At 39.9% G+C, this 26263-nt stretch overlaps 1 long non-coding RNA gene across 5 annotated transcripts; it reads left to right on the forward strand.

The window, feature by feature from the left end:
- Positions 1 to 5286: 5286 nt before the first annotated feature.
- On the forward strand, positions 5287 to 16342 carry LOC136301316 (uncharacterized). Of its 5 annotated transcripts, none has more exons than XR_010723847.1 (5): positions 5287 to 5338; positions 5444 to 5644; positions 6655 to 6796; positions 7685 to 7747; positions 15648 to 16342. It is a non-coding gene; the product is annotated as an uncharacterized lncRNA (long non-coding RNA). The 5 variants fall into 5 exon arrangements; XR_010723842.1 differs by lacking the exon at positions 5287 to 5338 and adding an exon at positions 12097 to 12365 and having other exon boundaries at positions 5349 to 5644; XR_010723841.1 differs by lacking the exon at positions 5287 to 5338 and having other exon boundaries at positions 5349 to 5644.
- Positions 16343 to 26263: the final 9921 nt, after the last annotated feature.

Raw genomic sequence — 26263 nt, forward strand, 5'->3', positions numbered from 1 at the left:
CTAAAATCCTTTAGGACACACCTAAAGACATATTTCAGGGGATGCAGAAGCTCCCTATAGGATACAGGTGTCAGGGAATTTACCATAAATCTGGCTTCTTCTAGAGCTAAAAGAGGACACAGATAGATGTATAGATAGGTAGGTAGGTAGGTAGGTAGGTAGGTAGGTAGGTAGGTAGGTAGATCAGTCTATTAAGCAGTAGAAAGAGTAAAAGAACATAAACGGTAGAAATGAAAGCTAAAATCCCCTCCATGTGTAAGGAAGACACGTAAGATAGGAACATTTGCTATTGCCAACAAAGATAAATGTGTTTATTTGTAAAATAATTTTTTACACAATAGCAAGGTATTTTTTATGGGCAGATATTCCAGAAGACAGAGTTGGAAGAAAAGAGCGCATGTTTATACTTTTGGAATACAACACATTTTGAGAATACTGTTTACATACTGAAATGTTTCACCAGTAACCAACACGCAATTTTCTCTGTATACGGAGTGTAAACATTTCTTGAGATGACATTTTGATTGGAGGCAAAGGAGTGAGAGTTCACAGGCAGAGGCTCTAGGCAAGGAAGAAATTCTGGAGCTGAGTAAGCTAACAAAAAATAAGTGTACTACACAGTAGGAGTAACACTTCCTTGGAAGAAATTGAGGGGTAGGTTATAGGGTATAGCCAATCAGACTACTACCAACACAACTGTCCCAGTGAAGAAGGTGTAGAAAGGCTATATAGAGCTTTACACCTATCTATAGATGCACCTACTCTCCTCAAACCATCAACCTGAGAGTCCTTACTACAGCTTTGGCCACAGGAGAAATTTCCACATGAAGAATTTTGGTCTACCTGTAAATATAAATAAAAACATTCAAACCAAAAGATCTTCTTTAGGTCCGCAGCAACATACATAATAGGTGTGTAACAAAACAAGTTTACCTAGAACAGGCTCTGTACCAGATAATCTCCCTCCTCCTGCCTCCATGCTGGTGTCCTACCTCTGACCCGCTTCCCTCACTCAGTTTGTTTTTGCTCCTCTCAAACTCTTCTCCTGTGATGCTCCACATCTAATTTTATGCCAGATATCTCTGGGTACAAATCCTCCAAGATTTATTTTTGAGGTACAATATCTCTGAAGTATATGGGTAAATGGCACAAGAGATGAAACTGTACTGGGGATTAAAAAGGATGCAGCCCTGAGTTATTGCCATAATGACCCTGAAAGTCATGAATGTGGAGGACTTCCGAGAGAGAATTTTACACCCTTGTCAGATCAGCACAGTCAAAACTGGAAGCCATTGGCGACAAAAATAGTAATGAGTTTTCAAAGATTCTACAAATTTGAGACTGATTTTGAAATTAGTAATCCTTGAGATAGAAAAGGACTAGAACACTTTATTTTCTCCACCTGAAGTACTTTTTTTCCTCTTCTTTCTATTTCCTTTTTTGTTTTTTTTTTTTTCCTTTCTTGTCTTCTTTCCTTGTTGCTTCCTTAATTCCTTTGTTTCCTTTGTTTCCTTTGTTTTCTTTGCCTTCTTTCCAAAGTTCAGGCTGAATTTTCAATACTAACCCAAAGGGATTTTTTTTTATTTTCTAAATACTGTCTCCAGAATACTTGCTGACTAGTCTCTAGAACATTTTGCTGACTACAGTTGGACTTAGGTACCATGTGTGTCAACATTATTTTAAAAGGACCTTGTCTGCTTTCAGGAGAAGTGTCGACTGGAATAGTTGTATCTATAGTTTGGGCTGAGGGCCTATAGTAAATATGTTGGTGATTAGCATACAGTAACCAGGATAAATTTCTCAGGCATCTGAGAAATGCATTGGAATCACATTATGCCATCTAAACACACCCTAAGAGATCCTGGCAAAACCACTCCTTGAGCCATTCTGTCTTGTGGTGGCCCCATGCAGCTCACAGACACAAGTTGTCCAGAATTTAGTAAATTTTCTGACTCTTTGAGCATTGTATTTTCATTTGTTTCCTCCTGGAAAAATTTATTTTCTCACGGTTCTCCTCAAGATTTACTGACAAAATTTTGCCTACTGTTTTCTTGCAAATCCTGTTATGCAGAACAAAGTAAATCTTTTGGTTGGAAAAAAGCACAATAAAATCTGCAGGGAATCCCTGAAATTAGACAAATGTCCTTCTTCCCCAAAGTCATCTCTGTACACTGCCCTTTGCTTATCACCATGTCCTTGTCTACACTAGCCTACATCTCTAGGACTCTTGGTTGCTATTGCCCTGGGTTCCTCCAGCTTTTTATTTGCAGTATTTTAAAAATCCCATTATAATATATATCCCATTATAATTATATATTATTAATAGTTAGTCCGCTAAGTGTTAACATTTACCATCCCAGGAGGATGGAGCTCTTAAAAATATACCTTTCATCTAGCTAAAATTAATCTGACATATATGTATTACACTTCAGAAAAAGCTGACTCCATTGAAGTAATCTTATGCAATTCCATCATGCAATCTGCATGACACTTCATGACTCCTCAAATATTACCTTGAGCTGAGAATGCTAGGGAGACATTTTGTTCTAGGATAAATCTAGGTTACACTAGGATTAGGAAAAGATATATCCACTCTCTTCAATTTGCCATGGTATCATGACTTTACAGGCTCAGTTGACTGAAGACTCCTCTCACTTGCACAATTAAAATCCTATGAGTTCATTGTGATTTATTATACATCTCTTACTTTCCCTCCCATTTCTTCTCCGCTTAAACAGGTAGTGCCTGTTGAGGGCCCAATACAAAGGCTGTGAATGATGTGGAGAATTTGAGGCCTCAGGCACCAGGGTGAAACAAACAGCCCAAGAGTAATGGTGTCAAGGAGAAGGTGGTGGAGAAGAAGCAAGGAGATCAAAAAGTCCAAAAAGCTTGGTGGGAACAGAAGGAAAAAGCCCCCTGTACTGCACAGAGGTGCGTCAGAGTTGGTACACTCAGCAGCCAAGGGCTATGCCAAAATCACACAGAATCACAGAATCACAGAATTAACTAGCCTGGAAAAGACCTCTGAGCCTAGTCCCAGGTCGGAGCCCTCCGCTCCTCTCAGGACTCTTCTTTCTTCATTACATGCCTCTGATCTTTTCAAGTTTCCCTTTTCCTCTTCTACCATTTATTCATCCTGTGGCCAAGTTCCTTGATAACAGTTAGCAATCGTCTCTGAGGCTTTGCTAGACCACCTGCTTTACCATGGAGGGCTCCCTAGTGAGTTGCTGCAGAGTTTGAAAGGGCTCTTTGTGAAAAGGCTCTGTTCACTGAGGGGCTGGATTTCGTGTGTGTTATAAGGAAAGCTGAGGTGTGAATAGGATGAAGACCCTGGAAAAATGGAGAGTCAGTAGTTAGGAAACATCTATATCCTGTGCCTCTAGGCAAAAGGGAATCACTTGGCTAAAAGAGATAATTTTGAACCTCAGTTTGTAAGGAAGACATCTCAGCATGGTCTTCCTCTTTGTCCTGCTTAGTGTAGGATCTCCTACCCAGAACTTGGTGTTGGGTAAGAATTTGGCAGACAATTTGATACTGCTCAGTTTATAAAATAGATGACAATATAGAGGCAGTTGGACACTACAGCTCAAGTGAGGGCAAATGGTAGAAGAAGTAAATGGTCCGCGATCTAGTAGATGAATTTGTGCTCTGTAGCTGCATGCAACATTTTTCACACTGCAAATTTGTAGCCAGTCAATAATGTATTCTCATGAATTCAACATTTCACAATTGACTTCACCAAGTAGAATCAAATCCCACTAACTCATTAGCTTGTTAATACAATGGATTGTTGATTGTCACTGATGCACCCTCAGACGGAAATGCTTCACGCTGAATCTTAAGGATGAGACTCTAAGTATATCACTCAGAGTAAACGCTGTCTTAGGTGACTGACTGCTGCAGAAGAATTCGCTGGAGGAAGAGCAAGTTTCAAGAAATGAGAGGTCTACTTTGCACATAGCCTTGGGAGACAGAAAGATTTTTAAGCCTACTTGTTCTGAAATCCTTTTGTCTCTGAACGCTTTGTTCTTAGTACTAAATAAACAATAGTTGCATAAATAGGTTTCTGATCACTGCCTACACCATTGATCACAAGTTGCTTCAGGGAGAAACTGTGGGTGCTGGAACTGAGTCATATCTTGGGGCTAAGCACACCAGGTAACCTGGCTCCTGTGGCCTGTGACTGGGGCTCAGCTTCTGAGCAATAGGAGCAGCAACAACTCGAAGACTGATGGATGGAGGGATGTGGGAAGAGGGAAGGCCATCCCACAGACTGTGTCATGTCCAGAGAGGTCTTTGGCTGTGGTTCACTGCTGTTGCTGATTGTACAATGAGCTGAGGGAAAAGTGCAGCTGTTCATGAGGCTGAGCATGTAAATGTTTAAAATGTTGGCATTAAATATTGTAGTTACTAATTCATAATATGCATTTATACAGCACCATAAATGTCCATGGCACTTTACAGATAACAATATTTCTAACTGTTGAGAATATTAGGTCTAAGTACTTGGAAGACAGCCAAATTATATAAGCAGATAAGGTCTACTGTTTATATCTGTAATTTGGTGAGTTCTTTTGATTTGCCTTCTAGATGGAAAACACTAAAGGCAGTGCTTGCTTACTTCCTATTTCTCGGATCTTTGAGTTATCAAAGTAAATGCATATGAATACCATAGAGACAATGTTTTTAAAGCAATCATGGATGATTTTGTGTTAGCCTGATTCTGAGTATCACTACAATCCTTGTGCACAATGAGAAAAGTACCAGTGGGAAAAGTGCTTAACTCTAGTGATGATGGGATTTTGAATGAAGAGAAAAGTAAAAATATCTGTTTCTTGTGGTGCTATGGGAAAATTTTCTCATTTATGTAACAGATCTATCTAGAAAAAACCAAAATTGGTGAGAAGAAAACGAACTTTTTAAACACCCCTGAGCTAGAACAATAGTCCATACTGAATAAAACACTGTATTAGCCAGGAGGTGTAACTTTCTACTACTGTTTATGGCCCCTGGCACAAAGGAATGCATTTTTGGCAAGAACAGCAGCTAGCTCTGGCTTAATGACCCTAGACTACCTGGGGCATAGGAGTGAAGAAGGCTTAATTAGGCAGCATGTCTAGGGAAGTTGGGAGATATGGCACTACACATAGATGCTGCCATTCTGAGTTCTTGGAGACCTGTTATGAGAAAAATACATGTCCTTTGCCAAGCCCAAAGGGGAGAGGGCTTAGCACAGGGGTGGAGACTTGGTCTCCCCACAGGTGGCAAAGGTTCAGAAGCACATGGCACCTGTGTAAATCCCATATCAGACACACACACTCAATTCACAGGGAGAGAGGTGAGCTGGTTATTCCTGTCCACTTTCTTGCATTTCAGGGGGCAGAGGACTTGCTGAATACAACATACAGAACACCTTGAATTGTCCTTTTTATTCCTCCAACAGAAAAACTGCCAAGAGTGTGATGACTTGGTAAGCTCCTGGAGAAGACTTTCATGGTGATCAGGACTGTTCCTAAAGCAAAAGGAAGCTGGGAGAGCTTGGCTCTCCAACTGCTGCTATAAAGAAGAGAACTTTGATCCTTCTCCTTGGCTGGACTGCAGAACAGCATTGCACCATCATTTCTCATGGCTCATGAACTCTGTGGTGAGGTGTCTCTCTCTTGTTCCCATTTATTTTAACCTCTGTGTAAGGCTCTTTTACTGTTTTCTCTAGGCTGCTCCACTTTTCTCACTGCTTCTCCTTAGAGTGTTTATTTTGATAGCAGAATGAAATTTGCTCCTTGGTGCTTATGATTTTCAGGGCAGATGGCCCCATATACATGGAAAACTGGCCAGGAAATATAATGAGCTCCAAAGCTAACTACATGTAGTAGAGAAAATCAGTGAGGGTGATTCTCCAAGTTCGGCCAGAATTAGAGGCTCCTGCATCATAGGAAAGCAGGAATAGGAAACTTTCCTCTATTGAAAGGTCATGTTCATCCTGGTTAGCAGGTTGGACGGACCTTGAGAGTATGATGGGACCTACTCTTGTTGAATTTGGAACTGGGTTCCCATCTGATATATGAGCAACAGCATAGCCAAACAATCAATTTCTCACATTTCTTTAGAACTTAAATCTCTGCCTTGTAGACATCTAAAATGTTTGACTGTTTTTTCTTCCCTTCTGGTTTTATGCTGACCATGAACCTCATGAGAAAACTTGCTCCTGTGCATTCCAGTGGTTTAAGTAAGCAACTATTTTTTTTAAAGTCTTCTGAGGTCAGAGGAAGAATTCCAAGTCTTTTGAGGTTCTACCTCTAAAAGGCAATTTTTAAAGAGAAGAAAATTTGTATTTGAATTTTGTCCTCAGATTCTGCTTCAGTAAGTTTCCAAGTTCAAGGCCCAGGCCCACATTAAGGGTTTTAAATACCTTTCTTGACTAAAAAGGAATTATGCAAAGATATTACTTCCTTACCTTCCAGATCTGGGCTCTGTAGGTGTTCACACTGATGACTGTTTAGTTCATTAGATACAAATAAAGTGGTTTTTGTTTACTGTGTTTCCCTTCTTGTATCCTGCTGCTCTTGACACACCTCTAGAGGAACATTCTGGATTTCACTCCTGTTTCATCTCATCAGCAGGATCTGCAACTGAGTTTGTACATTTGTCCTGCAGAGCACACCTCATCCTGACTGTGGTGCCTGTTGCACAGTGCATTTCTGCCTGCCTGAAGGATATACACTACCCCCAGGTAAAGGGGTTGAAGACAAAACCAGAAGATGCAAAGAATCATGTGGATGGAAGTTTAATCTCAGGGGTTAGTACAGTTATCTGGTACATGTCTCTCTTTAGTTCTTTGATTTATACTGCATTAAGGTTGTAATGAAATTTAAAATAGCACCTCTGTACCTTTGACAGGCGCAATGAGCCATGGATCCCTTCTGAAAACCTAATATGCCTGGGAAAATAAATGGTGTAAACTGTAAACAAAACATGTTTCAATGATGCATTGATAAGAAAAAACTGGTATTGCAGCTTTCTGGGAAATAGGTATCATTCCCAGTAGTGATATTTTGCATATTTTAGTCAGGACTGGGAACCACAGACGATACAGAGCTTTCCTGTCAGGACTTGATTGTAGAATTTGTACATAGTGAAGTGTGCCAAACCCTACCCTTATTAACTGTTTGACTATTCCTACAGGCCCGTACATATAATCTATGTGGTTGCAAAACAGGAACAATTGCAGGACAAAGAACATACTGTTAAATTAAAGAGTTTCATAGTTATTGCCTGCAGTATGCAGGGGAAAAAAAAGTAGAAGGAGATTGTGAAGGCATGTATATAAAGCTGAAAGAAAAAAGAATGCCGAGTTCAAGGAACTTGCTGAGTTCCTGTTCCTGACACTGAGAAAGTAAATGAACAGCTGCTTTAACCTACTTCCTAACTGAACTATATTGTGTTTACCTTATTAGCTGGCAGTATGCTTTGATTTAGAACAAAATATCCATTGAAGAAATGTTTGACATAGTTTGACGTTGTACCTGTTTGCTTACCCCAAGTCCCTGTGTTCGAATGATCTTTCACTCCTGCCTGATGACTAAAGAGATTCTTGGATCCCATTTTATGCCTGCTGGTGCATGTGAACCTCTAGCTGTGTAGAAAACAGTAACCTAATTCTGTTTCCTGGATGCTTGCTATTTAGGCAAGAATACTGTCTGATCAAACGCTCCATTGCCTCCAAGTCTGTGATTGCACCCAGTTACAGGTAATTTTTATCACATTTGTAGCAGTTTTTTCCATATTACTTTCTATCATTTTTTGTAGTGTTTTGTCTGCCTGCCTGGTTTTGGCATTAAGCAAGCAGATGACTTAGCAAGTAGGAACGAGCTTACCTCCTACTGCCGTGCTGGGAAATATTTCGGCTCTGCCCCAGCCCTATGGCACAGTCAAAATTCCTGTTTCTCTCAGTTCTCAGCTCCTTCTAAATTTGTACTGCAGTGGAATCTGGGCATTAACCACCTCCGCTGGCTCTGGTGACTCCAAGGAATTGTGATCCACTGTGCAGCTTGTAGAAAAATGGAAATCCAAAAGGCTGTCATTGAACTCCCAAAAGCGGAACTCTAACATCAATAAGGCTAATACAAGTAAATGTGAGTTTCATGCATGACCCATAAAATCTACGTTTGATGTCAAGTTCAAACTACATTTCTTAAAAATTTGGGCTCCACATCTAAGAGGAGTAAGCCATGTTCTCATTCCATTTAATATACATTATTATTCTTACTTTCACATAGTTTATGATCTTTATCTTAAAAAACCCTACTCCTGATGTCACCAAATAGGATTAAATCTGACCAAGTTCTGGCACTGTAACTTCGCCCTTGTATCTTCAAGTAAAACAGTGCAGCTTGCACCACCAGTTTCTGATGAGGCATTTTCAGAAGACTTTGATCATCACTGATCTATTCTACATTTAGTTGCATCAGTGACATAGAGATGAAAGTCTTCTGGTCTCATTGCTGTTCTTTCAAACTGTCTGAACTCTCACTAGCTGTGCACAGCAATTATAGTTTGGCCTTCACTTAGTGGCACCTTTGTTTGGCTGCTGATAGGCATAAACTTTATCTGCTGTGGAGGTTTACACTAGTGGAAGAACTGGCCTGATGCAGTGGCAAATGCTCCAGTGGTCAGCAGGAAGCACAGTCCAAACTAGAAACTTCATTATCCATTGACTCTGTTGGACAGTGCTCTTTTTCTTTCTTTCAGCATTGATATTTTCTCTGAAATGATCCTGTATTGCCAAAATCAGTAACTGAGATTCTGCCAAAACATTGAACTTCAGGGAAGTTTGAGAAATTATCTGTTTAGATAACACTGCTGTATGTGGGTGTTAAGTTCCTAGTAGGTTCCAGCTGACTTACAAAGAATCTCAGGAATGGGAAACCTGGTCTCCTGTGTGGCAACAAGAAATTTTATTTAAGGACAAATCATATGACTGTAGAATTGTAGGAAGAAGAGAGAATAATAATTAATATAGAAATTAAAATCACAATTTTATGTCACATGATTTGATTGAGGGAAGAAATTAGAGTAGTTTGAGATCTCAGAAGCCCATCTTTTCCATTTCTTGAATTCTTATTATCTCTAGAGAAAATAGAAATATGAAAGAGACCTCCATACCAGTGGATAGGCCAAAGCCCCATTTTAGATATTCAGAATTAGTAGCAAAAGGGAAGTCAATAAAAATACTTCACCTCCAGAGAAATGAAGCAGCACAGACCTATGATTGCTATATATTGGTAAGCACCTAAATATATTGCCAAATGAGAACTGGTTTTAATATAGAAAAGATGACCAAAAAATGGGAACTTTAAAAGATTCAGGTTTCCCCAAGAAATTAAACAGAAATGAAACAACTGCTGATACCTTGAAAAGGGATTTGATGGGTTGACCAACCTCATCCAGATTTGCTATCAGTGCTGCTTTGGACAAGGGACTAATGAACCTCTAAAGTCTCTCCTAACCTCAATTTTCTATGAATTTATCAACTGACCCTGTGAGAAGAGGGTACTAATACAAAACATCAGAGATTGCTCTTGACACACGGTGCCAAATTTTTCATTAGTGACCTTTACATAAACAGGAAGAACGTGTAAATTAAATTAGCTGTTGACACAAAGCTGAGAGGTATCATCAATACAGCAGAGAATCAGAATATGGAAGGCAAGGAAGAATTTTGATGAGTGAGCTAATAGAAATGGATGTGTGTAACTACATGAGGTGCAAGGTCATGTGCTTAGTGAATAATCACAACAATTTCCATTACAAACTGTGTTTGCATCTATTGAAAAGGACAGAGAACAAAATAGTGTGCACGAGTCAATCATGGGCTAATTAGGTGTAACTGTTGTGATGTGGCTGTAAAATGAGCAAATGCCACATGGCAGATAAGGTATTTTGAGTAGTGATAAGGAGGAAATGATACCATTGTTCTTAATTTAAAAACTTACAAATGCACAAACACAAATCCTGCCCCATAACCAAAGCAAACAGCAAAACACAAACCAGAGCTGAGAACAACAAAACCACAAAACAAAACTTTTCAAGAAAAGGCAATTTTTGTCATGACAACAAATGGCCATCAGCTGCCAACAGTAGAAATTCAGATTGACAAAGAACAAACCTAACTTTGAGACTTCAAGACAGTGTGTCATTAGAAGCAGCAAGAGCTGTGGATGAGAGCACAACCTGTGCTAATGCCAGCTCCTATCTCATCCTTCTTTGAGGAGCAATGCTACTCTTTCTGCTACCTCAAATCCCTATTGCTGCTATGTGTTCCTTTGTGATATTCCAAAACTTTACAGGCAATATAGATGTCAACGAGTGAAGCCTACTAATGGTCCCTGAAAGATGGCTTAGTAATTCTCTGCCTTTTGCTCACAGTTATCAGAGTAAATTCAAAAGGGTTGCATGAGGTCACTGTCAATAGAGAGCTCAAAATCAAAGTTAGTCCACTCCTCCAGCCACTAGATTGCATGTCTTCTCTCAGAAATGGGTATGCCTGACCATGGTTAATGGAAGTATATCAGACTTTGCCTGCAGCAGTTTGCTATCTGAAATAATTACATGCCATCAAAGTGTGAGCTCTCCTTTCCCCAGATCCTTATTTTGGTGTAGTACATCTGATAGTGTCTCTATGAATTATATACGCTATGGCACATCACAGCCACATCCTGAAATAATAGGATATAGGGAGCCTGGTAGAATACAAAGAAGCTATGGCATAGTGAAATAATTTCCTTGCAGTTAATTAATAGATTCATCTATTTGTCGGAATCAACCATTAAACTAACAGCAAAAGAAAAGCAGGTTGCAGTAATTTAACATCTATTAACTGCCAAAGAATACAGGTTTGTCCTTACTGCAGTGTATTTATGAAATTCAAACACATTCAAGCACAGATATACTGTATCGTCAGATCTGCAGCTGTGGTGAAGAGCTATTGGCCAAAAAGATCTCTGACCCAAAGCTTCAGAGATCAATCCAAGCAATTTCAGGCAAAGTGAACAACTGGCCACAGTTCTGAGTTTCCAGGCTCACAGTCCATGAGAAGATTTTGGAGTCAACAAGGTTTATCATGGCCCAAAAAACATCACATAGAAGAAGCCTTATGGGCTTGATCCATTTCCTCATGCACAGAATTTTATCTCAATTTAATTTAAAATGAATGTAGATCAGAATGTCTGTTCTGTATCAGAATGTGAGTCAGTAATATCCCTATCCCTGAACCCACCATTCCTGAACATATGTTTTCAAAATTTGGATTTTAATTTTTGTCAAGGCTGGCTTATTCATCCCTGTTTTCACATTTGGCTCTCTGCCATGCAGTTTGTATCATAAACTAAGATCTATTTCAAATTTAAGTCCAGATCTATTATTAGAATTATTATGCATATTGAAATGCCTGATGAATTGAGCATTAATAAAGTATGAATCACATTAATTAAGATCAATCTGAGTATGCTCACAGATGAGAATTAAGGGCTGATTGTTGGGAGCACAGAGTAATAGAGCCCAAGGATCTATACAGCATATATAGATCCTTGGATACCTAAATGGTACAGTCCTGTGAAATCCTGTTATTGTTGCCCAGCTAAAGGAATTTTGTATTCAATTTACTTTCTTCTACAAAATACCTGAAGTACTCAGCATTTCAGACTCAATCCACATGTCACAGCTTACCGATGGTGCAGTGATCTGGGAATTTACTAAAAAGAGAGATATTTTGTCACTTGTGTGACAATTTTGAGACATTAACCAGGATGACCAGACCAGAATATGGAGAAACACAATTGCTTCAGTCACTTGCCTATTATCCTGAATACTGAACAGAGGAGTTTTCCTAATTGACAGAATATAACCACTGCTTTTGGGTAGTTTTGTTCTGTAAATCCCATGTTTTCTGCATTTACTCCACCTCCCAGACTGACTACAACCTTTGGTAATATCATAAATCAAACAGTAGATAGGATTCCCCACAGCTTGGTTGCAAAAGTGTAAGAAACATAGCATGACTTCCTTTGTATTAAAATATTGTCTAAACTCCATCTTTAGGAAATATCTACTGGAGTCTGTTGTAGAGCAACGAAAGCAAGTCCTGGCTATGTTTCTAACCAGCAGGGCATGAATCAGCTGTGATCCAGAAGATGTCTGACAGTGTTAGCATGAAGCTGAGTCCAAACTTACCTTGGCCTTGGCCAGACACAACTGCAGCTACCTGGTGATTTTGGACAGTGGATATATAATTACACTGAACCTATTGCATCAGATTCTTCCCTCATTTACACCAGTCCAGCTTCTTGGAGGTCAGCAGCTTTGAAGTGGTAAGAGAAGTATTTGGCCAAGTTCCTCAGTTTTATGCAAATATCCTATGTAAGATCAAAAAAGGAAATTTAGAGAGGAGGTGGAATAGCATTTAGAAATCAGGACCAGAAAATGTCTGCCTGCTGTCAAAACAGGCAAACTACAGCAGCTGTAGTTTAGCTGTCGAGGGAGCTTTTCCCTAAAAGGTATTTCAGAGTCTGATGTTCAAGGAAAACAGCCCAATTTTCCTGTATTTACTCACGAAGATCTGAATGCAGAAGTTTCAGTGCTTGAACAAGCTGCTACAATTTGAATAAGGGATAAAATCCTTGTTCAAACTGCTCTACTCTGGACATCAAATGTAAGTATGATGATGGCAGCACTTACCGGACCCACCAGGGTGACTCATGCCACCTAAGCTGGGCACCTAGGATTCCTCAAATGGACAGTGGGCAATATAGGTGCTCAACAGAGGAGCCTACTGCTCTTCATTGCCAGTACAGGGAGCTTACTGAACATTTATAGGTGTGATTCATTTCTGAAAGACACTGAGTGGACATCTGGCTAGGTTCTGGGAAACAGCAGGCAAAGCTATATGCCTGGACAGGCTCTGGAGTCTGGTCTTTAACATCCTGATGTATGCAGGAGTCAGAATAGCAAATGTTTTTTTGATGCTGTCAGTATTAGGCAGAGTGTGAGCACATTTAATAAATCCAGCTTCTCTGAGGTAGCGTGCTAGAGCCTCAGTGTCTGCCTTGGAGCTGCAACAATTTAGATGCTTAGTAAAGCAAAACTGACTGGTCCTCATAGGAGAAAAGGTTGAGCACAACTCTGAGCACAAGAAGCTGAATAGGTTTTTCACTACCTTCAATATCACACAGTCCTGAATACTGAAGCAGGCCATCATTTTGGACCTAGAGGCTGTTTTCATAGATGTCCTAAATTCATTGTAATCTCTGCACCTACTCTGTGAGAAGTGAAGTGATTCAGAGGATGTAAGCAAGGCAGAGAGCAGGGAGTTGTTGACAGATGTCAGTGGGAAAAGAAAATAAAAGGACGTGGGTGCAAAGGAGGTGATGAACATGGCTCTAAGCACCCAAATTCCACCAAAGACACATGCGGCCCAAATTTTCTGGCAAGGAGTGGTGGCCCATTCCTATACCCCGTGACCTGAGCCCATGTGTACTGCAACACGTGTGCTATCAGAGGTAAGGGAAATGGTGTTGGACTTGCAGCGACCTTGGCCAGAGGTCAAGCACTGGTACCTTCTTCCTGCCTGCCTACATACTGGGTGGTTTCACCTGACATTGAACATTACCAAAAAGGAAACCCCGCAGTGCAGGGTGTGAGGCAATTAGCCAAACTGTTTCTTCTAAAATTGGATTTCATTGTACAGGTCTTTTTCATTCCTTCAGAGCTCATGCTTGAGAATTAATGTGGCAATTATTGATCCCTTTTGTATGCTATGGAAAAGGAGGTTCTAATCCTCAGAAGTGGATTTGCTCTGATGACACATAAACAAAGCCCTGAGGGGAGGAAGGTAAAACATAAAGAGGTGTTGACAAGCTGAACACCACTTGGTTATGCAAACACAGATGTGGTAAAGGGCAAAGAGCAATAATTTTGCAGAAGTTGAAAGTGTGGGAACGCTGGCGGTTGCTCTTTAATGATTATAACAAAAAGGAATGCTGGCAACTTCTCTCACTGACTTTACATTATCAAACTGAGTCAGTGATGAGTAATAAGATATACTATTGGAAGTATCCTTTAATGTACCAGCTCTTTTTTTACCAGCTCTTCATATAAAAATGTAAGGCTTTCTATGAAATATTGTGGTGGTCCTGATACCACCAGAGAACTCTTGTTTGCAGAAGCAGTGCATCATTGTTTTCAGATCAGAACCATTGGCTGCTGCCTTACTTGCTTAAAAGCAAGCTGGGATTAGGAAAGTAAAATGGGAAAGAGGTAGAGATCTCATCGGTATGTTTGTCAAAATTGTGATTTATGTAGCTTTCCTTCCATGGTTGCCCAGTTTGACACATCTGGTTTTCGTCTTCTAAAAGTTAAGGTCTTTGAAAGAGCACTTCCAAGCTGACATCCATAGTTGTGCCTGTGTTTGTGTTTCACAGGAAAAAAAAGGAAGACTTTTAATATTTTTCCCTTTAAGTTTGTGTGTTTGTGTGTCCCCAGCACTTGTATGATGGTACAGGTCCTGTATTCACAAGCCAAAGTGGTTGTTTGCCAGTCAAATGATAAAAGATAAAAGATTTCTGCAGCCACTCAAACACATTCCTCATCTATTGATTTCTACCTCTGCAGTCAGATCAGAACCTGGCATTTGTTGCAGACCCCATCAGATTTGCACAACCTATTTTTATGGCTCTTGACCTTACATGCTCCAAAGTGCTGATGAGCTAAATACACGTCCTGAACACAAAAATATTGTTAGAAGAGTGCATGTGAGTACACATGGCAGAAATAACAAAAGGAAAGGGTTTGATGGAACACTTGCTGTCCTTTTATGACCTATCCAACAGAAAGAGTAGAGAAGAGCTCTGGCTGTTGAATTTCCTTCCACTCTGGGTCAGTCTGCTAGGACGGCAAAGCTGGTTAGTTTAGAAAAGCTTCTTTTGGAGAAACTGGAGTCAGATTTGCCTCTTCAGAGATTTAAGAGAAAAGCATTTCTCTTCCCATTTTTCTGTGAATATTCCCAAGTTGGAGCTCAATAATTCAAGCCAGGACATGCAAGGAGCATGTTCCTTGAGGTATGCTCACAACTATGCAGTCTATCAGCAAGTGAAAATCGTTGCATTGCTACCTCCACCTAGGCAGAGAATTTGCACTCAAATAGGGAGGCTTCCATGCTGCTTGCTCTCCGACTTTTTCTTTGGATGTGGCCAGGAGCTCATCCTCTCTGCTTTGCCCTGTAGTATGCAGGGACATCTAGTGGCTGAGCAATCCAGAACATAGTTTTGGATCATGAATTCCACAAGGAAGTAGGGATGCCTCATGTCATGATGAATTTAGCATGTCCTGAAAGTTCACATTCATGGACATCTTCTGGGAAAACAGACAGTCACTGCTGTGGGTCAGGCCTGAAATTGTCAATGCTGAAGAAAATATGATATTTTATTGAATTCAGACCAGTTTAATCTGAGTGTTTCCTTCTTAGTCAGCCAGGCCTTTGAGCAAGGTCCACCAAACCTCTTATCTGTAGACCAAGTGTATCACTTCACAAAAGCTGGAGATAGATTTTGGTAGCACTTTCACTGACTTGGATTTCATTATTTCATTTCTGGCAGGTTTTCTCTTACACAAAGGACTAATCTAAGAGTGACTTCAGGCATGTTCTATCCCATGGGCTGCTCCTTTCCCTGCTGTTTTGATGGACGTTATCCCTGTTGCATCCCAGGCTCAGAGCCTTCATTGGAGCCCTTGAGAAGTCCTGAGGAAATGTGTCTCCTAATGCTCTGCTGCCTGCTGTGCTCAGTCCTGCCAGGCTCTTCCTCGTGGCTCCTGCACTACTGCACTCTAGACCTTGGCTGAAGTCCACACCTGAGTATGTGCTGTCCAGCAAAGAGAGAACTTGAGATTAGCCTCAAATCTACACTATGGTGCCTGCACAAGTGCACACAAATGGCAAATAGAGTTGACATTTCTCACAAGTCCCTGCCCAAAATTGTTCCAGCTCGGGTCATGATGAAAACAGGGAATGGTGGAGGTTCTGAGACCTTCAGGCTTGTATTGGTGTGGTTTTTGCAAAAGCAGCAAGGGAAAGCCCAGTGGTAACTGTCCTTCCTGCTTGTTTCTTTCATGCATTGCAAGAGTGATCCCCAGTTCCTAATAAAATTCTTAACGTGATTGATTTTAAAGAGCAGTGAGTATCTGTGACAAACCACAGGGAAGAGTTGAACCAAAGCTTTAATGGCAATACTTTGAAGGCTTTTCTCATGAAGAACCAGGTAAAAGGATGTTCATCAGTTTAAGGGTCTGTATAATGCACAGTTTTGAGATGCAACAGCTCAGCTAAAAACCATGAATTTCCACAATTTCTTTGTGAGACCCTCACAAAAGCTTCACCAGCATCTGTTTGCCCCTTTTCTGGGCTGGTTCTTAAGGTTTTACCAGTAACATTCTTCAGTAACAGATGCCAAGACATCTCCTGAGATATTTTTTGAATAGGAACTTCCATCTGGCACTGCATCCTTAGAAGCTGTGACTTGGCTTCTTTGTCTGCAGGGTGGTTAATCCTAATGAGGCAAGCACAGCAATTTGCTGAGCAGAGATATATGCTTATCAGATCCTATTACTGAGCTGATTCTCTTTTATAATTATTTATTCTGACTTCAGTAGATGAAGCAATGTGAAACACTTAAACCCAAGGCTTTCATCAAGAAGACACAATCTCACACTCCTGTGAACAACTGAAAGCTGCCTATATGGAAATGGCTAACTATACTGGTATAGCTGCCCCAGTATATTCTGCCAGTCAAACTTCCCATTCTCTTCTTATCTCAAGAAAAATGTCCTGATTTAAATTATGTTGAGATGAGCTCCAAAGAAAAGAAGTATTTTTTTACAGGCACAGCAGTGTCCACAGAGGGAGAATTTTATTGGCATAGCTAAACTACTATAATTATACTGGCATAATTATGCTGGTAATTTTCCCTGTGTATACAAGCTATGCGTCTCAAATTGTGCTTCACTGGCAGAAGAGCCTCCTTTGTTGGAGAGATTCTTTAGATCTGAATCAGGTCATTAATAAGTGCTACAGCACTCAAGTCAATGCTTCACATTTTATAATGAGTTTTACTCTTTGCCTCCCAGAGAATTCCAACTCTTGTAACAGACTCTACATGAAATCTCATCCTATGCTGAGGGAAAGCCAGCACAGGGAAGAAGTGTAGCAGTTACTTCCCATCAGCATCATCAGTGGTTCCAAGGCCTTGTGGAGAGAGAGCTCACACACCATGAAATAGCAGCAGACTGCCATATGCGTGGCTTTATTTCTTTGCCTTTCTATTCCTTCTGTTTTATATTTCCGTAGCCTGTTTTTCTCCCTGCTAATGAGATTTCTGTTCAAAGGGGGACTCCATGTATGACTTGTAATACATATGAAAACAAAAGCTGTGCATGATGGTTTATGAGATGACATGAAAGCTCATAAAGTAACCATGTGAAATGGCTTAAGTAGTTTGAACAGAAATATCTTCAGTGACAATGAGTCATCAGGACCAAGATGGGCTGCCCATGTGAAACATAACCGTGTCAAGTGCATGAGGCTGTAATAGAGCCACAGTTTTTGCTATATATAGCCAGATACACTTATGAGTTGAACTGGAAGTATGCAGAACAGCAAAATAAATGGCTTAAACTACCATTAGACAATAGAAAGCTAAACAAATATGGTAATTATATTTTCTATAAATAGCAAAATAAGCTCACCAATCAGTGGATTTTCTTTATTAGCAATTATTGCAGAATAAAACAAATGAGAAATTATGATATGTTTTACAGAATTACAGAGAAACTCATTGGAGCTAATTGGGATCAGCCTCCCTCTTATGCAAGACTTCTGCCAACACCTGCTGTCAGCTGTGGCTTTGTCTAGGCAAGTTGTGAAAATCCCCATGGATGGTGATTTTGCAGCATCTCTGGGCACCTCCTCCATTGTTACCCTCCTAGTAAAGCTTTTCCCTGTGTCCAAACTGAACACCCCCAGCCATATCTTGTGACCGTTGCTCATTATTCACTCCATTGTCTCCCCTTCATCAGATAAAAATCTTCTTGCATGTTATGTCATCTATCTTCTGGACCATTTTGGTATCTCTCTGCTGAGTCCACATATCCCTCTTAACTTGGGAGTGGGAGCATCCACAGTGAGACACAGTATTCCAGGTGTGCAGAGGTGGCTTGCAATTTGATCTGCTGGACACACTCCTCCTACTGCTACTCAGGATGTGGTTTGCCTTATTTACAGGGAGAGCTTCCTGTTGGCTCCTATTCAGCCTGGTGTCTACTTTTCCTTTTCACCAGGCTTCTTCCCAGCCACCAGTGTTTGGATGCCTGGGATGGGCCCAGCCAAGTGCAGAACATCACACTTCATTGATCCATAACATTTTTTGTTATCCCTGTCTCCAGCTTTATCAAGGACCGGCTTGTGTGAAGCTCTGCTTTTCCATGTGTCAACCACTCCTAAATTCCCAGCATCTTCAATATTGCTGAGGATTTATTCTATTTTATTATTCAGATCATTGACACTGTTTGTTACTGGTTAGTGGTTACCAATTGAGACATTGGTTGATAGCCTTTGAGATCAACAGTGCAGGCAGCTCTCATGACATCTGGTGGACTGTATATCCTCAGCTTCTAGATGAGAGGACTGTGGAGATGAGCCAGAAGTCTTAGTGAAATCAAGTATACTTTATCCAATACATGCCCGTCATCAAAACAAGAAGACATTTCATCCCTGGAGCCAATCAAGTCAACCAGGCTTGATTTGGCCTTGGTAAACCCACACTAAATATTGCACTGAGGACTTGTATCAACAAGACCACACTTATTTTGCTGTATAAGAGAAAACAGTGTGTCCACTAGATAGGTGAAACTGCTGTTGGCCAGTCTTCCTAGCAATGGATTCTGACCCTACAGCCCAGCTCAGAGTCTTCACTCTGGCTCCTCAGAAGAGCCAAGGACAAGGTCTCCTGCTGCACTTCGTCCTCTATGCTTAGTCCTGCCAGCTTTCTCCTCTTGACTTTTGCTCTACTGCACTCTTGACCTTGGCTTATATCCACATGGAGTGTGTGCTTATGTATCCAAACAGATCAGGAGAAGAGTTAAAATCTGAGATTAGATGCAAATCCAGACTACAGTGCCTGCATAATTGCACCCACAGAGGGCAAATGAAGTTGACATTTCTCACAAGTCCTTGCCAGGTGTACTTCCAGATGAGGTTTGGAAGCCTAAGCCCACCAGGGAAACAGCTGTGGAGCTTGTTTTGGGTGCAATTTGTCTCTGTCCTGGCAGGTCAGAAGTTTAACAGTGCTTAATCTTAGATTCCCAGCTGAGCAAGTCATGAACCACAGGCAAGGTCTCTGTCTTCTTCCGCCATTAGGATCTACTAGAACATTCTACACTGGAAAGACTGCACATTTCTTTCAAACTCAACAAAATCAAACTGACTCTCAGTGTATGTCCTACAGGATTATTAGATTTAAGTAGACATCGGTCTTGAATTCATAGATATTCCTGTGTTATACATAATAATAACAATACATCTCTGTGCCCTGAAATTCTTTTTCTCTTGTTTTTCCAAGAAGAATGTTAACACATGTGGCTAAATGGAATCTCCAGTGCTTTAGGTTTTACAGCCATACAGTCTCCACAATTTCTAATTCATAAATTCCAGCTTTTTTTCTCAAGAAATTCCTTTCTAAAGGGTGTCAAAATTATTTGTGACTCTTCATGCTACAGAAAGTTTTGTCTTTCAAGTCAGGCTCCAGACATGGAGTGGATAATAAAATGGATCTAAAAAAAATCTCTATTGAGTAAGTGACAACTTTGCCTCATTTTCCCAGTCTGCACTGGATGAGGAGAATGGATTTCATCCTTTAAGGTTTACCTACCAAGGAGGCATAAAGACTTTTAATTTAGCCAGTAAATTGTCTTCCAATTTTTTTTTTTTAATGCTGTGATGAGGAAAGCCATTGCACATAGCAAAATGCTTTTTTTGCTCTCTCCATTTATCGTGTTAAATCTGGCCTTCTCTAGTGCTTCTTGTGATACAGAAGGCTAAACAGTCTGCTCAGATCAGCTCCAAAATGCAATTCCCACTGGGTCCTAAAGCTGCAGGAGGTGTGGCAGTACTTCGGTTAATTACCTGAGCCAAGTTTGCAGCATCTGTACTTATTAATGAAATAGGACTGTGTGAAAGGCACAGCAACTGATCTTTTTCAGGGTTGGGAACACTCTAAGAGCATTATAAGCCTCTGTAACGATGAGAAAATAGTTCCATTACCAGACCTAACCCTAAACCTTTCCAGTAAAGGAGATTCCAGTTATTCCATAATATTTAACAGTAGTTTATGGTTCATGCACTGGACCTCTTTAAGGCTTGATCATGTTTTCACAAAAACCAGTGCCTTTCTTTCTTGTGAGGGCTCCTCACTTCATTTTCCTGACTTGCCAAACTGCATCTGTTCATCTCAGAGATGGCCAGTTTTTGCACTTTGTGGACACATTGTGTTGGTTATAGAAACAGCCAGAAGTGATGCACTGATCCAGTCTGTGCTGGGGGGCACCAGGGCAATACCCCAGTTCATGGGCAGGAGACCAACCACAGATCATCACTTGGACCAACTTAGCCTTATTTTAAAATCATCCTGCCTGATTTTTCTGGGAAAACCTTTCTAAGGGGAGCATTTTAAATTCAGATTAAGTCAGCTGAGCTTAGGAAGAAAGTTAACTTCTTCTGGACAATAAACAAAAATTCTCCAGCTTTGTCCTTTTATGTATCATTTGTCACCATCTGCTCTTGTAGCCATGATCAAAAACGGAAGGAAATGAAAAAAAAAAGAGAGTTAAGAAGAAACAACTCCCTCAGAAGCTTGTGTGACCTGTAAGCCATACACCAACATGCTTTCAAAATGCACAAAATTGAGCATGTTCATATACACGTGTGTGTGTACAACATTTTTACTGAGTATTAAATAAGTATTAAACACACCTCTGGTGAAGCTGCTGCCCGTGTTTATCAAACAGTTTAAATCTCGTTATCCAGAGGTTTAAATGTTTGTTTCAAGTAACCAAAGAACAACCCATTTCAACAGCCACAGATTGCATTTGAGCTCTCTTTCTTCCTGTAGGTCCAAGCTGACCTCTCTCCGTTTCTGTTGATGTTTGCAGGCAACTATCAAAAAAGATTAAACAGACTAATACCGTCAGAGCAGTGTAGCTGCACAGAATTACTCTTGTCAGCTTAACAGAATGTGTTGACGGTGAATTTGCTTTGTAATGCTACAAGTTCACTTGATATTTCTACCCAGGATAAGGATGTCCTGCCAGATCCATTGTGCTGGAGAAAAAGGTGTCCTTTGCCCTTCCAACACTTGTGATGGAACAGGACTTAGGCAAAAATAATTAGCTAATATTTGTCTAGGGGCTTATCTGCACAGAGAAGCCAGACAAAAGGGACCTCATGCTTCTAGGAAAAAATTGCCTGAGAAGAAAAGAAGGTTTCAAGGCCAGAATTGAATAAAATGTTCTTAACTCTTCAAAAAATAAAAAGTCATGGGAATCTGTTGATTTTGATAAAAGCAAAATGCTACACAAGTGAAAAGAGTAATTTCTACTTTTACATTTTACTTCAGTACCTCCAAAACAGTTCCACAGTTCCTTCAATGTCAGAATATTAAACTTAAGAGGTTATAATTTATTTAATTATGTTTACACATTTTTGGTAACATAAACAAATAAGTCCATAGAACCATTTATTATGCTCCATATATATATATGTACATGTACATGTATATGTATATGTATATGTATATGTATATGTATATGTATATGTACATATAATATATTATCCTTACACATTATAAATGAGAAGTTTAGTGGGTTTTGTAGACACATCCCATAGCCCTGTATCCCTCCCATGTCCAGAGGTGTCCCTGGCATGTCAGCTAGAAGCCACAGCATCCTGGAGTGGCCAGAGAGAAGACTGCTACTACCAGAAAAATTGTTTCATCTTATAGACTGCTTCTGGCCCATTCCCAAGAAAAGTATATGTTAATCAGCATCCCAAAATGTGTGTGGATTCGTCCAGGCCCTTTTCTGCCTTAGCATTCACAATCTGAAGACATGAAAAGGGGGACATAAGAGGGATGAGGTGACTCAGCCAGGACAGCAGATCAGTCTGGGTTTAAGCTCAGGTCTCTGGTAATCTATACTCCCTCTCAGTGATGGCTTTAATTGTACCTGTTGACTGTAAATCCTGAAGCCTGCAGTACAGGTATGCCACTGGTAAGGAACTGCAATGCATGTACATAATTATTTCCTTTAGATATGGTGTTAATGACCACTGAACTCTAAACAATTCTGGATTTTGGAGAGGAAATTTTGCAACAAGCCTGAGGCTTCTTAACTAAACTTGATTCTCAATTGGTTTGTTCCTCAAGAGAGACTTGCAGGCCTCATCCTGAAAAAGTGGGAGTTCAGGGTGACTTTAAGATGAAAATAGACAATATATTCATCATCTTGGAAGAAACTGACTGAGGTTAGCCAATATTCTTACTATGAGAATGATCAGGTTAATAGTTATCTCCTGTACTTTGCTTCTTTTTGAAGTGGCAAGGAAGGTCCCCAAGATTTTTCAAGATCACGGCAGTAACAACTGACTGAGTACTTAGCATGTTTCATGAATATTTTGTTCTAGATTTTAATATGTATTTTCCCTAGATAGAAACACAGTAATCCTTCAGGCTGTGCCAACCAATATTACACCCCCTAATTTTTAACTTATTTGTCTTAAATGAAGCTCAAGAGAAATGAAATTATTTTAGAATAATTTTAATATGCCATTTTTCAAGATGTAAAATTCAAGTTTGATTTATTTTCAGAGCCACAATCAGAGTGGTTTCATTTGCAAATCACTAAGGAGACTGAGAGCTACAGGTATTTCACTTATCCAAATCACCCTGAGAAGTTCGTCCTCACTTGAAGTGTACTTTTATTTTATTCTAAATCTACTAGTGAATTCTCAGCCAACCCTGCTAGGATTTGGCTTCTGCAGTCAACTTTAATCCCTTCAGAGTGGCCAAACTGATGAAAACGTTCAATAGCTATTGCATACAGTAAGGGGATCTAAAACTTGTCTCCAATTTTGTGGATCTATAACTCAGAAAGAACAAAACTGAAACCTACAGTCCTAGCAGTAAAAGGCAGGTATGCAGGTTCTGAATCTAACATGGATTCAGAATTTAATTTTTGCTATTTTTCACTTAATATTTTCTTGTTAAAGAAGGAAAGCCTTATTGTACTGTTCAATTTCATGTTGTCTCTGTAAATATTTCCAATATGGAGTCCATCTGAACTACCATTATTAATCCCCTTCACAACCAGCAGGAAAATACAGATATTAGTGGGTGAATCAGATAAATGTCTAAAAAGGAAGAACCTCACACTCTGTAAATGCCAGTTTTTTCCCAATGTTTATAAAAGGATCTCACGGAACTCAGATGTAGACATCCACATTATGGATGGGTCCCTTCAGGAGAGAAGTTACATTTCTTTTCAGAAGAAACCAGTTCTGCTCTTTTCCTTGCCTACTGGAGAGAAGAATAAGACAGCTATTTCTCCTTAACATGATAGCATCTGGAGATAATAGAGAAGAACCTTTGGGTTGAGCATGTAGAGAAGATGAAAGAAAGGAACAAAGAAGCAGGGAAATTTAAGTATTCCATGATATACTGGGATCTTTTCTTCTGCCTGCCTGGCTTTTTCTGAGCCACATGGAGTCAATTTTAAATTTTAAAATTTTAATCTTTATTTTGTATAGCCACGAGTGTCAGACCTTTGAGGTTTCACAAAAGATGGAAAAGTTTCTGTTCAGCTCCATTTGTCTTGTACAAGGTGACTTCATTATGATTTCAGATATGTCACAGCTGAGGAACAGCTACTTACTTGTGTAGATGAACATGTGTAGGAAGAGAATGTTATTGCTGTACTCCTACTGCAAGCAAAACAATTTGAACATATTAGCTTCAGCTGTAGTTGCTTCTTAAATTGCTTTTGTCATCTAGAAGGTCAGTGTAGAAGGAGATTTTACAAAAAACAGTAAGAAAGGGGGCAATAAAATGATACTGAAAACAAAGAGGAAGAAGAAATATATCCATGTGGTTTTGTTTTGGAGGCGAAGCACTGTGAACAATTGTAGTTGAGCAAAATAGACAATGAAAGGGATTAGGGAATATAAGAGAACAGACTGTTAGCTCCAACCATGAAGTGATGGAATGGAAGGACAATTCAATGAGATGATAAGAATGAAAGGTTGAAACTCTTTAATGCAATACTTTAACGAGGCTTTAGATAGTGTTGTAGCTTTACAAAGATCAAACTCATCAAAGATGCCTCCTACCTCCCATTTTTGATACCCAAATCTAAAATTCAGATCCTCAGGGCAGCTGCACTGTTACCAACCAAACCTGGAAATGCCTACAGCCTCCAGGTACTTAATCTGAGGCTTTGCTGTGAAAACCCAAGGAGCTGTTTGACTAGAGATTTGAAGAAGGGCATCCTAAGAACCTCATAACCCTACGATTTCTTTGCCTTATCCCCAGAAAACTCACAAAGTGTTTCCTGCAGGTCTCTCTTGATGGTCACAATTTACAAACTGGTGATCATTCTCAGGACATGGTGATACCTCATCAAATGTGGCCTTAGAGTGGCTTTAGTTGCTTGTGTCCTTCTTTGTACTAAATACCTGAATGTGAATGGGATCTGGAAAGTGAATTCTCATTTCCCTTTCCCTAATTCATTGACCTAAACTAATCTGAGAGAGCCATCCCTTCTCTCATCTATTTTACCTCCTTTCTCTTTCCTTCTTCCAATGAAATAATGATTTTAGTTACTTTCCTTTCCAGGTGTGTGTGGAATAACCATGTTAAAATCCCTGTCAGTCTTTCCTGAGGATATTTTATGTGATGTGGGAAAGGCAAAGGCAAGTCCTATCAGAGAGGTGCAATGGTGGGAAGGTGGGATGGGTAAAAAGCATCACAGCTTCTAGGGAACTGAATGCTTTTCCTGAGTAGCTTAATGGCGTACTGAGTAGCCTGATTTGACTGTTTTTGTTTTTAAAGAAATGCGTTTCTTTGGGCAATACATGTGTTTGGCCTTCCAAGGACAAACAGACCATTGGAGACAGTGAACACTCTGTGTGCACATGGCCTTTTCTAATGGACTGTGGTGGAGTGATCTGGCAGTTTTGCCACTTTGAGGGTGCTTTGCTCTCTAGGTCACTGGCGCAAAGAGTATTTTTGATGTCAACATAGAACAAAGTTCCCTGTGATCAGCTGCCTGTTTACTGCAAACTCACCTATGACTAAAGCCTGTTTAGAAGTAGAAGAAACTCCAGTACAGCAGGACAGTGAACCCTGTAGAGCAAAAGTCTATAAGGAGCCTTCACCCAGGCAGAAACAAAGGGTTTGCCCACATAAAATTCTCTTTCTGCCAGGCTCCTAGGCACCCTGAGTGCTGGATCCCCAATTTCCTTGATCAAGGAGAAGATTATTTAGGTTTTATTTTTATTAAGCAAACAAACACAGTCTTCCTCACAAATATCTGCAAATCTGGCATGGCTTCTCACACAACTCTGCACTGTTAATTAATTAATGCTTCAGTAATGCACACATTGAATGTAAGAAATCAAGAAATAAATGACCTGCCTTTTCTCTTAAGAGTGCGTCCCGTTGGTTAAGCTTTTCACTGTCAGGCCTTTCACTGCTTGTGTTCTGTTTGAGGACCCAGCTAAGCAAGTGCAGCTCTTTCAGTGCCTCACAGTACATTTTATGTAATTTTCACATGATTTTCTAGTTCTTCTCTTTAATCTCCATAAGCTTTTTTTAAATATGTTTTTTAAAGTGGACATCAAAGATAGATAGGGTACCCTGGCAAAATCCTTTTCATACTCCACTGCTCATGCATTAATACATTTTCTTCTTTTTTTTTTTTTTTTGCTAGTCTGTGAACTTCTCCCTTCTTATTATGATACAGTTTCAAACTCTTACTGTCAGATGCTGAATTGTATTCTGTTTTCCATAATTCAGAAATTTTCTTTCTCTTCATTGCAGCAGAAATTTTATCCATAAGAACCAGCCAAAGTATTTATAGCAAATAATTAATTACATTAGTTTCATTCTATCTC

Source organism: Chamaea fasciata, unplaced genomic scaffold, assembly GCF_029207755.1.
Source record: "Chamaea fasciata isolate MVZ Bird 193981 ecotype frontalis unplaced genomic scaffold, bChaFas1.0.hap1 SCAF_1, whole genome shotgun sequence".
Taxonomy (NCBI): Eukaryota; Metazoa; Chordata; class Aves; order Passeriformes; family Sylviidae; genus Chamaea; species Chamaea fasciata.